The 16,932-nt window shown below is 47.6% G+C and overlaps 1 pseudogene across 1 annotated transcript in view; it reads left to right on the forward strand.

Moving 5' to 3' along the window:
- The first annotated feature begins 576 nt into the window (after positions 1–576).
- LOC311121245 (noelin-3-like) overlaps positions 577–16,932 on the forward strand; it is a 47,272-nt pseudogene continuing 30,916 nt past the window's right edge. The window contains exons 1-3 of the transcript in view: positions 577–1,002; positions 10,031–10,181; positions 10,264–10,796. The product of the transcript in view is annotated as a noelin-3-like (transcript). The remainder of the gene's footprint in view (positions 1,003–10,030; positions 10,182–10,263; positions 10,797–16,932) is intronic.

Consider the following 16,932-nt stretch of genomic DNA (forward strand, 5'->3'; position numbering starts at 1 on the left):
ACCTTGGTCCGACCCGTCTCTCAACGTTCGTGACAGAAGATCCCACCACAAAAGGACCAAGCAGCGTGCCGAGGCGGAGCGAATAGCTTTGTCACAGGTCGGCGAATGGTGGTCATGGGAGGAGATATTCGCTGGGAAAGGACCCTGGGAAGAGAGGATCCACGACGACGCCAACGGGACCAACCGCTGAGGAAGCCCGAGAAGCAACCCCAATTATTTTTTTTGGGGGGGCTAAAGGGGTGGTCGGGGATCGAGAGAGAAGAGCCCCGACCACTGCACCCGGTGGGGTTCCAGTTGGAGTCCCTACGACCATGGGAACAGGAATGGGAACAGTTTTACACTGAGGAGTCGGAGGATGACGACGACGATGAGTTTCTGTTCCCTAACTCGTGGGGGCTCCCGGAGGAGTCCTCACTGGAGGAGGATAGGGCACGGAGAGAGAAGGACTGGAACAGTTGGGGATTTCCAACGCCAGTTCCCAGTCCGGCACGGCCCGTGCCTGCTCCTCGCACCAAACCAGTGGTGCGTGTTCCCATTCCAGTACGGCCCGTTCTAGGACAGAAACACGCACCTAAAATGGAGTCAGCAGGTACATTCGGTCCGTCCGCATCATTGGAGGAACGTATCCAACAGCAGGCGAGCAGGATCCAGGCTCTCGGCAGCGCAATGGTGCGCGTGGTGAGTACATTGGAGCGATGGGAGAGAGGTGGCGTTTCTACACCTCCTCCAACAACACAACTCACCCGACCTCCAGTGACGGTCCCCTGCAGGGCGCACTTTAGTGTGTCGGTGCCCAGTCTGGGGCCGGCAACCAGCCCAACTACAGGGTTGGAAACCACCTTTGCGTCTGTGCCCAGGGTGGGCACGACGTACAGGCCCGTTTTGGAGCAGGAGCTCCTAAACGTGTCGGTGCCCAGTCTGCGGCCGGCAACCAGTCCTACTACAGGGCTGGAATTTTCCTCTGCGTCGGTGCCCAGGCTGGAGATGGATACGGGTCCGGAAGTTTGCTCCACTCTGGAGCCAGAGCATTCCGCTCCACCGGGGTCCAGTCCAGCTCCGGTCAGCCGCTCTACTCCGGAGCCAGAGCAATCCGCTCCACCGGTGCCTGATCCAGCTCCGGTCGGTTGCTCCACTCCGGAGTCAGAGCAGTCCACTCCACCAGTGCCTATTCCAGCTCCGGTCAGCTGCTCCATTCCAGAGTCAGAACAGTCCGCTCCACCGGTGCCCAGTTCAGCTCCTGTCAGCGGCTCCACTCCGGAGACAGAGCAGTCCGCTCCACCGGTGCCCAATCCAGCTCCGGTCAGCGGCTCCACTCCGGAACCAGAGTAGTCCGCTCCACCGGTGCCAAGTCCAGCTCCGGTCAGCGGCTCCACTCTGGAGCCAAAGCAATCCGCTCCACCGGTGCCTGATCCAGCTCCGGTCGGTTGCTCCACTCCGGAGTCAGAGCAGTCCACTCCACCTGTGCCTATTCCAGCTCCGGTCAGCTGCTCCATTCCTGAGTCAGAGTAGTCCGCTCCACCGGTGCCCAGTTCAGCTCCTGTCAGCGGCTCCACTCCGGAGACAGAGCAGTCCGCTCCACCGGTGCCAAATCCAGCTCCGGTCAGCGGCTCCACTCCGGAGCCAGAGCAGTCCGCTCCACCGGTGCCAAGTCCAGCTCCGGTCAGCGGCTCCACTCTGGAGCCAAAGCAATCCGCTCCACCGGTGCCTGATCCAGCTCCGGTCAGTTGCTCCACTCCGGAGCCAGAGCAGTCCGCTCCACCGGTGCCCAATCCAGCTCCGGTCAGCTGCTCCATTCCGGAGTCAGAGCAGTCCGCTCCACCGTGCCTAGTCCAGCTCCGGTCAGCGGTTCCACTCCGGAACCAGAACAGTCCGCTCCACCGGTGCCCAGTCCAGCTCCGGTCAGCAGATCCATTCCGGAGCCAGAGCAGTCCGCTCCACCGGGGGCCAGTTCAGCTCCGGTCAGTGGCTCCACTTCAGACCCTGAAGTCAGCCCCTCTCCAGGTTCGGGGTCTCCCACACCAGGGTCCAGACAGGGCTTGGTGCATCGTGGGAGGAAGGAGAGGGGAAGCATCGCGCCGAGGTCCAGACCAGACCAGGGGCGCAACGGGAAGGCAGAGAGGAAGAGGTCGTCAAGCCCGGAGCCAGATCCGCCTCCGAGGCTGAAAGCCCACCCGGACCCTCCCCTAATGAGTCAGGTTGGTGCGGTCGGAGTACGCACCTTTGGGGGGGGGGGGGGGGGGTACTGTCACGCCCTGGCCTTGAGAGGCCTGTTGTCTTTAGTTGGTTTGGTCAGGGCTGTCGCTCGTTGTCTCTGATTGGGGATCATCCTTAGGTAGCCCATTGCCTGCTGTGTATTGTGGGATCTTGTTCGGCTGGTGTGTGTATAGCCTTTTGGACTTCACGTTACGGTGTTTTCTTGTTTTTTTTACTGTTTATTGATTAAATAAACATGTATGCTTTTCACGCTGCACCTTGGTCCGACCCGTCTCTCAACGTTCGTGACAGCAATATACATTTTACCTTGTCTTGGAGGTCCTCAAAACATTTTTTTTAAGAACATTTAGAAAAATGTTATATTTAAGTTTGACCTAATATTACCACAGCATTGTCTGCATGAACGTTTTGTAGCTCCTTAAAGCAGATTGGACTACATCCCTGTTGTGTTTCTCTCTAGATGTAATGGCAATTCACATTTCAAGGTAACATAGGCGTACATGCCATTTTCATTTAATTTGAACATAATTGAATTGAATTTTACAAACAAATTTTTTACACTTCACATGCGTGGTTTGAACCTGTTATGTTTCATTCCCAAGCCAGGTCTTTTAACCTCTGCGCCATCAGGGAAATACTTTACCATCTTCTTTTGGCGGTATATACGGTCAATCAGGAATTCCACGCTTCCTTTTTAGCCTTCTTAGACATAACTAACCCAGGGATATTCTGGTGACCGGGTTATTCACCATCACTTCACCTACCCTCTTTATATGCTGCGTACTTCTGGGCCCATGTTTACAAGTTATCCAAGACTATGAGAGCTGATTTAGGATCCATTTTGATTTTCAGATCATGAAAAATAGGACAATGGGGACAATCTCAAGTATCTCAAAGTAGGAATTATATTGGATGTGTTGTTTAAAGTTAAACAGTACATTTTTACACAATGTTTTATTTTTTCCGATTAGTCTAAATTCTGTATTACTAACTGGATTGATACATCTGGATGAAATAAAGACTTCCTCTCTTTTAAATAAATAAATAGATCATTTAGCAGACGCTCTTATCCAGAGCGACTTACAGGAGCAATTATGGTTAAATGCCTTGCTCAAGGGCACATCGGCAGATTTTTCACCTAGTCGACTCGGGGATTAGAACCAGCGACCTTTCGGTTACTGGCACAACGCTCTTAACCACTAAGTATATCTGAAAAAATAAACATGGTCAAAGAACATGAGGGTTTGAACCTGCAATCTCCAGTTTTCCAGTCAGATCATTAACCTTCTGCACCACCAGGGAACAAATGTGGTATTGCAGGGATTTTTCAGTTTTAATCAAATCAAATCAAACCAATTTTATTGTTCGCATATACATATTTTGCAAATGCTATTTTGCAGAAAAATGCTTATGTTTCTAGCTCCAACAGTGCAGTAATACATAACAATACATAACAATACACACAAATCCAAAAAAATTAAATAAAGGAATTAAGAAATATACAGTATATATATATGTATATGTATATGTATACACTGAGTGTACGAAACATTAAGAACACCTGCTCTTTCCATGCCATAGACTTACCAGGTGAATCCAGGGGAAAGCTATGATTCCTTATTGATGTCACTTGTTAAATTCACTTCAATCAGTGTAGATGAAGGGGAGGAGTCAGGTTAAAAAAGGACAATTGAGACATGGATTGTGTATGTGTGCCATTCAGAGGGTGAATGGGCAAGACAAAATATTTAAGCGACTTTGAACGGGGTACACACACACACCTGCCATAATTAGAAATAAATAAATAAATGCTCACATTATTAAATAAATTAGCAAGGAGATAAAAACATACTGACTAAAATTTATTAATTTTCTCTACATGTCTGTATGTGTTTAATTATTTATCTATGTATTATCTCATTAATAAAACTTTAATTGATTTTATTCATTTCTTCCTCCAATGTTTTTATTTATTTAACTAGGCAAGTCAGTTAAGAACAAATTCTTATTTACAATGACGGCCTACACCGGGCCAAACCCGGACAACGCTGGGCCAATTGTGCGCCGCCCTATGGGACTCCCAATCACGGACGGTTGTGATACAGCCTGGAATTGAACCAGGGGGTCTGTAGTGACGCCTCAAGCACTGAGATGCAGTGCCTTAGACCGCTGAGATGCAGTGCCTTAGACCGCTGAGATGCAGTGCCTTAGACCGCTGAGATGCAGTGCCTTAGACCGCTGAGATGCAGTGCCTTAGACCGCTGAGATGCAGTGCCTTAGACCGCTGAGATGCAGTGCCTTAGACCGCTGAGATGCAGTGCCTTAGACCACTGAGATGCAGTGCCTTAGACCGCTGAGATGCAGTGCCTTAGACCGCTGAGATGCAGTACCTTAGACCACTGAGATGCAGTGCCTTAGACTGCTGCGCCACTCGGGAACCCACAAATGATAATGAGGGGTGTCAATCAAACGTCTGTGGGTGGTATCTTAACAAATTGGGTCCATCAAATTGGGTATCAGCCAACTCATCCTACTCAGTGACACCCACAGAACACAACTGTTATGAGTTTACACACATTTTAAGGTCGTAGTTCTTATTGCAGGATTTTGATACCACAGTGAAATGACACCGCTGTGAAATGACACCGCTGTGAAATGACACCGCTGTGAAATGACACCGCTGTGAAATGACACCGCTGTGAAATGACACCACTATGAAATGACACCACTGTGAAATGAGCCATATTATCGCAACACACTCTTCACAGTTGTCTTCTGTGGGTGTCACTGAGTTGGCTGAATACGCCATGTCATAGAGCCAAGATCTATTGGTAAGGCTGTACATTGCAATATATGAATGTCTAATACGCTCAATGGACTGACTGGGGAGGTGATTTCCCACAGTCCTGCAACAAAAGCTACAATGCCAATATGTGTGTAAACTCGTTACAGTTGTGTTCTGTAAGTGTCACTGAATAGGCTGATACCCCATTTCATTGATCCACAATCCATAGGTTAGGCTGTACAGTGCGTACAGTATGCCCCCAATGCAACTATGAAGTCTAACATATCCACAGTGTGATTTCAACTGATTTGTCCTTTTTATTGTCAAATTAATGAATTATTGTCTTTTGTTGAATTTATATAACAACATTCCAAAACTGTTAAGCATTATCTATTCCAAATACGGCATGATTCCACTTTTTTGTATCCGTTTGCGTCAGTTTCAATGCGGGACCTTTACTTTGAAGGCAAACCACAAATTCCACTTATTGTGGATAAACGTTATTGTGGTTAGCTTCACATAGGTGACGCTGAGTGCTGGCGGCTGCTCAAAACAACGGATCTTCAGATTACCTGCTTTTCCGTGTGGAGGTATGCATCGACAACTTGGATCAGCTAGCTGCTACAAGGGACACATCGGTGAACAAATATATTTTCTAGCTATTCATCTGATTAATAAAGTTGATAAAAATGCCATTAACTAGCCAGCTATCTTGAAACTGCTGGGGTAAAGCTAGCTAACGTTAGCTTACTCCCACCATCAGTTCACCACTGTAGTTAGGTTTCTAGAAAATAACAACTAGCTATATAATTAATTGGTAGCTATATTTTAAAGACTAGCTAGTTAGTGACTATTCAACGTTTTTCATCAAACTACTTTATTGCCCAGCTTGTTTATTGATGTATTGGTGACTGAAAGTTGACAAGAAAAATGCCACTCCTAATTTCACAGCAAATAGGCTGTGTTGTCTTCATATAATTTGGCTGATTTAGGTTTGTGCACATTTACATGAGTGGTTAGTTAGCTAAATTACTGACTGACTGAGCTAATTCTTATTCATGTTGTTGCTGCATTTCAGGTGTAGTGGCATTGGTGACAGGCCAGCATACTGACAGGCCAGGGTCAATATTCACGAAGAATCTCAGAGTAGGAGTACTGATTTTATGATTTTGCCTTCACACTGAGTCCAATTACATTGGCAAGGGGGAGGTTATCCTAGATTGCTATCCCTACTCTAAGACTCTTTGTGACTATGGGCCCTGGAAGAAAGCTGTTGCCCAATACTTTTCACAGCAGTCGTTTCACCACAGGACCCTAAACCAGGGGTAGGCAATCCTGTTCTTGGAGTGCAACATGTACTGCAGGATTTTCTTCAAACTAGGCCCCAAAACCAGTAGTGCGTTTAGTCGTCTTGAACGGTTTGTACTGAACGATAGTTACCGGAGTTGTAACTCCAGTTCGATGGGTGGAGCGGAGCCCCATAGGGTAGCTCTGCTCCTATTGGTTTACCCCGCTGCCTAGGCAGCGAACAGCCTGAGACAAAATTATGCATACACCTGCAGCCAGTCCCCTCAATCAGCCTCCCGAGAAATTATCTTCAGCGAGACTGGATGGTCGGCAGGGCCTTAAGTCCTATGGGGCACCGCTCCACTCATAGAACTGGAGTTACAACTTCGGTAACTGTCGTTCTATATCGTGGAGTTCCGCCCCATAGGGGAGCTCTGCTCCTATTGGTTTAAGGCGGAGCGCAACACTCCAAAATGTACTCCCTGCCGAGCCCAACACTTCCCACTTAATGAAAAGGTCGGGCCTAGCAATGGCTGCGACCAAGTCCCACAGTACTGTGACACAATGTGTCACAATATACTGTGTCCTCAGTACAATCCGCCCCACCTAGTCCAATGGCATTGCCAATGTCTAGTGGGCAGATAACCAGAATATGAGCCATACTAATCTGAACCAGCAGATAAATGGTACCTCCAAGATTCTGTCAAAACAAAACCGATCACTAATGGAATAACACAAAGTGTCACTCTACACTGTGTATCCGGTAATCCACCACACTCAATCTATGAAACCCCAAAGATTTGTGGGTAGCATCCAGAACATGAGCCATACTCATCTGACCAAGCAGATAGATGACGTCACAATTCCGTCAATATTACATGACCGGTCTAATAGTACCGTAACCAAGGTTACACACACTATTTTCCCTCATCATTCCGCCCCAACCCAGTTATGCACTGGTGGGCAGATCAATAACATGCCTTCTACTGTACTGAGCATGTCAGTCAGGAGTCATGCCATATATGTCTCTTCTAGAAGGAGCGGACCTGAAAGAGACCTGTCTCCTCAGTCCTGCATTCCTTTCTCCTAGCTCAAGTCCTCCTCTCAGCTACGCTGAGTATTGACTGAGCCAAAGAGTTAGAAGACATATCCAAGAGATAGAAACTGATAAAAGGAGACGGTGACGACCACAACGCCGCTGCAGAAATATCCTCTACCCCTGTTCCTCCACGAGTGGAGTGAGCTCTTATACCCTGAGGCAATGGTCCCCCCGCTGCCTCATACGCCGTCTCAATGCCTTCACAAAGCCAATGAGACAGACGCTGTTTAGAAAGAGGTCTACCCAGTGCAGCTGCACCGTGACACACAAACAGCTGAGGCGATGACCTAATCGCTGCCGTGCGCTCAACATAACGTGCCAAAGCACGCACTGGGCACAGGCGATGGAGCCTTTCCTCACTTCTCTTCCCATAAGGAGGGGGAGAAAAAGCCCACAGCTCTACGATCTGTGATCTGTATGAGCTCTTAATAACCTTAGGGAATAAATGCCGGGTTAGGACGTAACACCACTCTGCTCAGATCGCCATTAATGGCGAGGCAGTCGGGTCTCGTCGACAGAGCGCACAAATCACTGACACGCTTAGCGGTGGTCAGAGCGAGCAACAGTGCCGTCTTCAACGACAGCATCCTGACACACCACTGTGAAAACACGTTCCGTGTACTGGCGTAAACCCTGGAAGTGGAACTTGCATGTGAGCCCTGTATGGTTCTGATCACTGCATCAGATAACCCACAGCGCTCTAGCCTGTCCCTCTCAGGAGCCAAACCATCAGTGGTTGGCCGATTATGGGCAACTGCCCTATCGCGCCTCCCGCCTGAGACAGCACATCCCATGATGTGGAATTGGCCAAGGTGGCGCAATCAACATCTGAATCATCTCCGTGAACCATGGAGCCCCTGGGCGATCAGGAGCCACCAACATGATTGACAGCCCGCGTGATCTCACCCTGGCTAACAGTGGGAATATGCAGGACAGCAGTGGAAATGCGTACAGGAGAACCTTCGGCCACGGTCGGTGCGCAAATGCGTCCCTCCCCAGTGGAGGTTCGTCCTGAGCTCGGAGAGAGAACCAAAGAGGGCAATGCGCTTTCACGCGTGACGCGAACAGATCCACCTCGGCTCTCCCGAACCGTTCCCAAATCTGGAGAACGATGTTCGGGTGCAGACGCCACTTGTCGTCCCGAGGACCCCCTCGAGACATGATGTCTGCCCCTACGTCTGACCAGACCAGCACATCTCGACCCCAAAGGGTAGACGCGAAGTGGGTCAGAACCAGTAGAACCGTTTCTAACTCCAAGAGGTTGATGTGACGACTGGAGAGAGACCACACACCTCCTATCGCGTGGGTCTGACATGTCCCTCCCCATCCAGTCAGAGAGGCATCTGTAAAACATGGAATGTAGGAGGACACTTTTCCTATTGGGACTCCGTGTGTGAGAACGTGTGGGACTCTCCAATAGTTCAGATCTGCTCTGAGCGAGAGAGGAACCACCACCAACCGACGACGCTGACGCACTGGGTCTAGTCGTAGTTGGGCGAACCATCACTGTATCCTGCGCAAGAGTCCCAGTGGAACCGCGGCTGCCCCGGCACATGAAAGTACGCGTTCTTCAGGTCTATGCTCATACAAAAGTCTCCCTTCTGGACACATTCCAGTAGACGTTTTGTCGTCAGCATTCGAAAGGGCCGTTTGGTTACGCTCTCGTTGCGAATGCGTAAATCCAATATCGGCCTCATTCTCCCCGTCTTTTTGGGCACCAGGAAGTAGGGCGAATATAGCCCCTTGTTCCTTTGCTCCCAGTGAACTACTGTGATCGCCTCCTTCGCCAAAAGTTCAGAAATCTGTAACGAGAGCGTCTACTTTTTCGGGCGTTTTCATCACCGTCTCCACCACCCCACTGAATGGGGGAGGGGTCCGATGGAATTGGATGGCATAACCCTTCTCCAGCATCCGGTCTTGCCAGAGGAAGAGGGTACAGCTTCGCCGCCACTCCCAATAATGCTGAGAAAGCGGAAGAGCGCGAAGCTGTGGTGCATTCAGTAGGAAGGACCTGTATTCCTGACGTGATGGAACAGCCCAAGGCGTGCCTCTCATGAAAGGGAGAGGAAACATGAGCGCGTTCTGAGAGAAACGGGGGCGCCGACACGTTGGTTATACTCGTAACCTCGTTATCCAAGCCCTCCGTGAACGCAGCACGGGTCTGACCTGCACTGACTGAGGCACTAGCCTGAGTCAGAGCGCCGTCCCCCAATAGCGATTGCATCATCATTCCATTACCTTGCTGTGACTGCAGTCTGCTATGTGAGACCTTCACTACAGCACTCCTAGGAGTCTGTAATGTGAGGTCTTTATGAGGTAAAGCAAGGCGGCGCCTTGTTACCTTTCTTACACCTGCCTCATGTGTACGCTCAGCTACGCACCCTTGGTGGGATGAGCTACACTCAGAGTGGTGAGAGAGAGAGAGAGTGAAGGAGCTTGAACGTTCTCGGATGTATCATGGAAAAGGGGCTCTCTTGTGACAAAGTCAGTTGGAGCCAACTCTTTATTACACACATCAACAAAAACAGAAGGGTGGGGGGGAATAGTGGGCACAGTCGGACCAGGCGCAGTGCCATCTCCCATTCTCTCCAACCTCGCCATGTCATAGGTGCCGTCTCTTTTGGCCACCCTTCGGGTGCTTCCAGGATGACGCCCTGATGACCTCTCTTGCCGGCACCTCTGGCGCTGCAGGAGTCGCGGGGCCCGCTCCCTTGCTGCTGGAGGCTGACGCCGGTCTACTGGAGGCGGTGGAACTCGACGGTCTCTTAGACGTAGAGCTAGACCTCCCTGCCAGTGGCAGGTGTCTAGCCAGCTGCTTCTTCTCCTCATCGAGCTTGATGAAATGCTCTGTCGCATCCTTGACGGTGACCCCAAAAAGGCAGTCGTCAAGAGATGGGGGAGTTCAATAACGAGGCTCTGTCCAACTCTTTCATGGCTGTCATTGACAGCCAAAGGTGTCGCTCTGCGACCACCGAGGTGGCCATGGACCTCCCCGCACAAACAGCCGACGCCTGCGTTAGGTGGAGAATAGCGGCAGAAATTCTGGACGCCTCTTCCACGTGCTCCCCCGTGAGCTCGGTCTTACCCGTGGTTAGACGGGACAGAGAGGCTGCGAGGAGGGCAATATTTGCCGCTGCTACGGCCTGGGCTCCCAACACAAAGGACTTCTCAACCAGCTGCGCTGTGAATCCGTCCTTCTGTGTAGGCAGAGTGGCTTTCTTCTACGAGGGCCAGGGACTCGAACCCGGCACGAGGTACGCAGCCATGGCGCTCTCGAGTCTGGGGATTCCCTTAGAAAAGCCCTGCTGTCTCCCTTCCACTCTGGTGAATGGGAGGTACGCCTTGGCCGGCGAACGCGCCGCCAAGGGGGCCTCCCATGAGCCCTCAACGTACTTACTGAGCGAGGGCATGGTCGGTGCCAAAGGCTCCGCCGCACTCCTAGGCCGAGAATAAGGGCCGCCCTCCATCATATCCACGTCCGGGTTGGAGGGAATGGGGGTCCGTTTAATCAGCAGCCCTGTCAATGAGCCCTGGAAAATCAGAGCGCAGAGAGGCTGTGGCGTGAGACGGAGCCCGTGTCGTCATCGCCCGGGGATGAGAACGACATCGCTCTTTCCAATGGAAAGGGGGTCTTTAAAAGTCTGGGTCAATGAGACGGATTGTTCCAATGGAATATCCATCTCTCCCCAATATCCCTGTCATCTCCCGAGTCAGCGCCTTCAGATGACGCCTCAGAAGCTGAGGCTAACACCGATAGCACATCCTCGAGAGGGATATCCTCCCTAGAAAATGCCCAACGCTGCTTCCTCTCCTTCATAGAAAGGAGGGCGCAGCTGGCACATAGTGGGGGATCCATGAGGCCGTCCCTGGCGCGCTGTGACCCTAAACACACTAAACATAAGTCGTGGGGGTCAGCAGCCACCATGGTGGAACAGCGACATTGAGCTCTGAAAATAGCTTTTAGGGGGTGGAAAATCTCCTGGTGTGCTCATTCTAGCACGACGTCGATGACTTGGAAAATCGACGGCGTTTTCTTCATCCTGAGTCTTCTCTTCTCATCGACTTCTTCAGTCCAGTCGCCGAAGATAATGGGAGGCGGATTGAGGGGAAGCCTCTTATAGGGACACCTCTATTACTATTGGCTGCAGGTGTGTGCATAATTTTGTCTCAGGCTGTTCGCTGCCTAGGCAGCGGGGTAAACCAATAGGAGCAGAGCTCCCCTATGGGGCGGAGCTCTACAATATAGAACGTTCTATTACGTTATGTACTGAATGCAGCCCTGACCACCTGAGCTAATCAGTTCAGTGATTGCCTCAATTCAACACACCTGGTCTTCCAGGTCAGTTAAATCAAAAACAGGAAGTGCCTGCGGCGCTCCAGGACAAGGGTTGCCTACCCCTGCCCTAGAGGTATTAGTCAATGCTTATGAACTAAATATTGTATGTGAATTTCCATATATCAATGACACTAACAAAAGGGTTGAATTGTTCAGTAATATGTGCAGTAAATTCAAACATGGCTTTGGTGATGAAAGGTACATAATGCATTTGTCATCTCACTATCGGGCCACTGCATGATGTGACATGGGCCTGGATGGTGACATCATCTTCAAGCTGCCTGACTGAAGACTGTGGCCTTCAGTGGAGCCGGAAGCGAGGGCCTTACCTGGGAGTACAGCAACAGTCTCTCTCTGTCTCGCAGCCATTCTATCAACATGTATTGTATGGAACCACTCAAATTCATACAAACTGCTACAGATGCAATCACGGACTTATATTCACTTTGTCTACTTGTCCCATTCTTCATTCTTGTCTGGGATATGTATATTTTAGTTGACACACCTGTGTGATGTCTAATATGCTTTAATAAAAATGTATTCGCCTGGACATGAGACTTGCGTTTACTTTAGACCTTCTAAATCATAAACTCTTTAAGTCTTGTCTTTGTTTAAGTTACCGCAGAAGTTAGTGTGAAGACCAATGTGACAAACATGCTATGAAAAAGTTGTTTTGTAATCTTAACAAAAAAAAAATGAAAATGAGTTTATACAAAACATTTTATTGCATTCGGTGATCCCCAAAATGTGGCCTTTTGAAAGCCTTGGAAGTTGCATCCTTCCTCATGGAACAACCTGCTGACAACAGGGTGGCAGGTTTTTTGATGTGCTGCTCTAGAGTTCCATAAGCCCCTCGGACTCACCTGGGGACGGACATGTTAGTTTTGATAAAACTCTGGAAGACTAACAGGGAGGAGAGCGCATGAGTTTTGGCCAATCAGTGGCCCTGGATAATATGCTATGTCATCACACAGGCAGTCCGCCAGTGAAGGTTTAACACTGGTATGCTATTATTAGTGTAGCTTGTTTATCTATGGACCATTCTGGAGAGTGACAGATAGATAGAGGCAGTGTGCTAGAAAGAGCATTTTTATAACTAAACCAAGAGACCACAGCTTGTCGTTTCCAATGGGAGCAAATGAGTAATAGTAGACAGAACAAGCGCAAGCTAGCGAGATCCTACTGGTGCGTTCTAGCATGCATTTGCATATTTCCATTAGGGTAACGCCTACTCTGAAGTGCGCGTGTGCAATAAATAAAATAAAAAAACAGTTCACTCTGTTCGTAACAGATTCTAGTTTTGGGATACTTTGCAATACTTATTTCCCTAATTAAAATGCAAATCAATATATAACATTTTTGACATGCGTTTTTCTGGATTTTTTTGGGGTTGTTATTCTGTCTCTCACTGTTCAAATAAACCTACCATTAAAATGATATGATAGACTGATCATGTCTTTGTCAGTGGGCAAACGTACAAAATCAGCAGGGAGGGGATCAAATACTTTTTTCCCTCACTGTATGTATCTATGTGTGCATTTATTTATTTGTATTTTATACTTATGGCAGATTTGGTCCTCCATAACATTATGGACAGTATATAAACGGTGTGTACAGCAGTAGTTTTATGGGATTATCCTTGAGTAGAAAACAGTATATACATTTGATGTGGGTAAAACGGTATGTAAACAATATTAAAGTGACCAGTGTTCAATGACTATGTACATAGGGCAAAAGACTCTAAGTTAAGGGCAGGGTAGTGGGCAGAGGCGGGCTAGTGGTGACTATTTAACAGTCTGATGGCCTGGAGATAGGTGTTTTTAAGTCTCTTGGTCCCAGTTTTGATGCACCTGTACTGTCTAATATGGTCAATCAGGACACAGAACACAAGCTTTTAAAATGTATCTCTTGTCATATCCTCGCAATAAATAAATGTAATCACAACTGGACATTATTTGTGTTTTGGGAACCTATCTCTTGTCATATCCCCACAATGTTCCCACAACCTAAAAAATAAACATTCTGGGAACCTTAAAGAACAGACAAACTGTGTTCTGGGAACGTTATTGTAACATCAGGTGTATGTTTTTTGCACCTTAAAAAAAACATTGTAGAATCATCTGCACAACTGGACAGTTTTTGTGTTTTGGGAACATACCTTTTGTGATGTCCCCATGCTGTTCCCACCAGACTGTTCCCACAACCTAATGAAACAGACAAAATGTGTTCTGGGGATGTTCTGGGATCATTCTTGCAACATCAGGTGAAAGTTTTATACAAACATTGTATAATCATCAGCACGACTGGACAGTTTTTGTCTTATGAGAACATTTGCCGCAACCTAACGAATGTTCTGGGAACTTTCACAGAACCATTTTTGGTTTGCTGGGAAAATGTTACTGGTATAATGTGTTAATACTTTACCTGGAAACCTAATGAGAACTTTTGGGGAATATTCTGTGGTGGTTTTTACAGATGTTGTGCACAACATTTTAGTGAATGTTAGGAGAACATTCCAAGGATTTCATTTAAAACATAAAAAAAAAAAAAAAGAATAAATATATATATATATATATATATATATATATATATATATATATATATATATATATATTGTTATCAAAAACATTCTGTCCAGTTGCACAGATGATTCTACATTATTCAGACACTCTTATCCAGAACAACTTACAGGAGCAATTAGAGTTAAGTGCCTTGCTCAAATGCACATTGACAGATTTTTCACTTAGTTGGCTCAGGGATTCGAACTAGCAACCTTTCTGTTACTGGCCCAACGCTCTTAACCGCTAGACTACCTAGAATAATCAGCTTTACCTCCCTATGGGTGATGTTAGCTCTAAGAATAATCAGCTTTACCTCGCTATGGGTGATGTTAGCTAAAGAATAATCAGCTTTACCTCCCTATGGGTGATGTTAGCTCTAAGAATAATCAGCTTTACCTCCCTATGGGTGATGTTAGCTCTAAGAATAATCAGCTTTACCTCCCTATGGGTGATGTTAGCTAAAGAATAATCAGCTTTACCTCCCTATGGGTGATGTTAGCTCTAAGAATAATCAGCTTTACCTCCCTATGGGTGATGTTAGCTCTAAGAATAATCAGCTTTACCTCCCTATGGGTGATGTTAGCTCTAAGAATAATTCCAGACAGAGTAATCATTCTACCATAGGCAGTATGTTCAGACCAGATCTATCCATCCATCCAGATTATTATTATTTTTGGGGTATTTTATTAGGATCCCAATTAGCTGTTGCAAAGGCTGCAGCTATTCTTCCTGGGGTCCACACAAAACATGAAACATGACATAATACAGAACATTAATAGACAAGAACAGCTCAAGGACAGAACTACATACATTTAAAAACATCACACATAGCCTACATATCAATACATACACACAAAATATCTAGGTCAAATAGAGGAGAGGTGTTGTGCCGTGAAGTGTTGCTTTATCTGTTGTTTTAAACCAGGTTTGCTGTTCATTTGAGCAGTATAAGATGGAAGGGAGTTCCATGCAATAATGGCTCTAGAAAATACTGTACGCTTTTTTGAATTTGTTCTGGATTTGGGGACTATGAAAAGACCCCGGGTGGCATGTCTGGAGGGGTAAGTGTGTGTGTCAGAGCTGTGCATAAATTGACTATGCAAACAATTTGGGATTTTCAACACAATGTTTCTTATAAAAAGAAGAAGTGATGCAGTCAGTCTCCTCAACTCTTATCCAAGAGAGACTGGCATGCATAGTATTTATATCAGCCCTCTGATTACAGTGAAGAGCAAGACGTGCCACTGTTCTGGGCCAGCTGCAGCTTAACTAGGTCTTTCCTTGCAGCACTGGACCACACGACTGGACAATAATCAAGATTAGACAAAACCAGAGCCTGCAGAACTTGCTTTGTGGAGTGTGGTGTCAAAAAAGCAGAGCATCTCTTTATTACGGACAGACCTCTCCCCATCTTTACAACCATTGAATCTATATGTTTTGACTATGACAGTTTACAATCTAAGGTAACGCCAAGTAATTTAGTCTCCTCAACTTGTTCAACAGCCACACCATTCAGGACAAGATTCAGCTGAGGTCTAGAGCTTAGGGAATGATTTGTACCAAATACAATGTTCTTAGTTTTACACATCTATCTAGCAATCTATCCATCCATTGAGATATATGTCTACATACTGTATCTATCTATCTATCTATCTATCTATCTATCTATCTATCTATCTATCTATCTATCTATCTATCTATCTATCTATCTATCTATCTATCTATCCTCTCTCCTCTCCTCCATCCTCTTCTTAATTACAGTATGTGTGGCACTGAGCGGTGATGCAGACAGTCCCCATAGCAGACAAATATCATTCCACTGCACCCAGGGAAATGTGTTTGTGTGTGTGTGTGTGTGTGTGTGTGTGTATGATGCAGACAGTCGGCATATTAGACACACATCGCTGCACAGCACCTAGGGCCTATAATAACGGAGAAGAATGGATTATAAATTTGGTTTAACTAGACTTCCACTGTGCAGTGCCAACAAGCGAGCTAATTATGTGCCTGTGTGAAGTAGAGTCAGGAAGCAGGTGCCGTTAGTGAGTTTAATAATAACGAACGTGGAATGATAACAAAACAAGACATGGAAACACAAACCATACTACCTGATGACTGACAAAACAGAGTGCTAGATAAATGGTAAGGAATGAAGTCCAGGTATGACTGATGATAGGGCGCAGGTGTGCGTAATGATGGTTGCCAGGTGTACGTAAAGATGGGTTACCAGGACTGGTAATTAGTAGACCGGTGACGTCGAGCGCCGGAGGGGGAGAGCGGGAGTAGACGTAACAGTAACCCCTCCCCCGACGCACGGCTCCATCCGCAGGACGACACCGGCCAAGGGTGAAGGGCGTGCCGGTCCGGACGATGAAGGTGGAAATCTCCAATGATGTTGGGATCTAGAATGTCGTCAACCGGAACCCAACACCGCTCCTCTGGACCGTACCCCTCCCAGTCCACCGGGTACTGGAGCCGACCCCCGATGTTGGGAGTCCAGGAGGGATCTGACGGCATAGGCGGGGCTCCCCTCGATGTCCAAGGGAGGCGGAGGGGGGGACGGCATCAGGGGACGGCATCAGGCAGGGTACCAGGATCCGCCGGCCTGAGGGGGGAAACATGGATCCGGTAGTTAGTGGGGAGTTGTAAT

The sequence above is a fragment of the Coregonus lavaretus genome (genome assembly GCF_964263955.1).
Source record: "Coregonus lavaretus genome assembly, contig: HAP1_SCAFFOLD_337, whole genome shotgun sequence".
Taxonomy (NCBI): Eukaryota; Metazoa; Chordata; class Actinopteri; order Salmoniformes; family Salmonidae; genus Coregonus; species Coregonus lavaretus.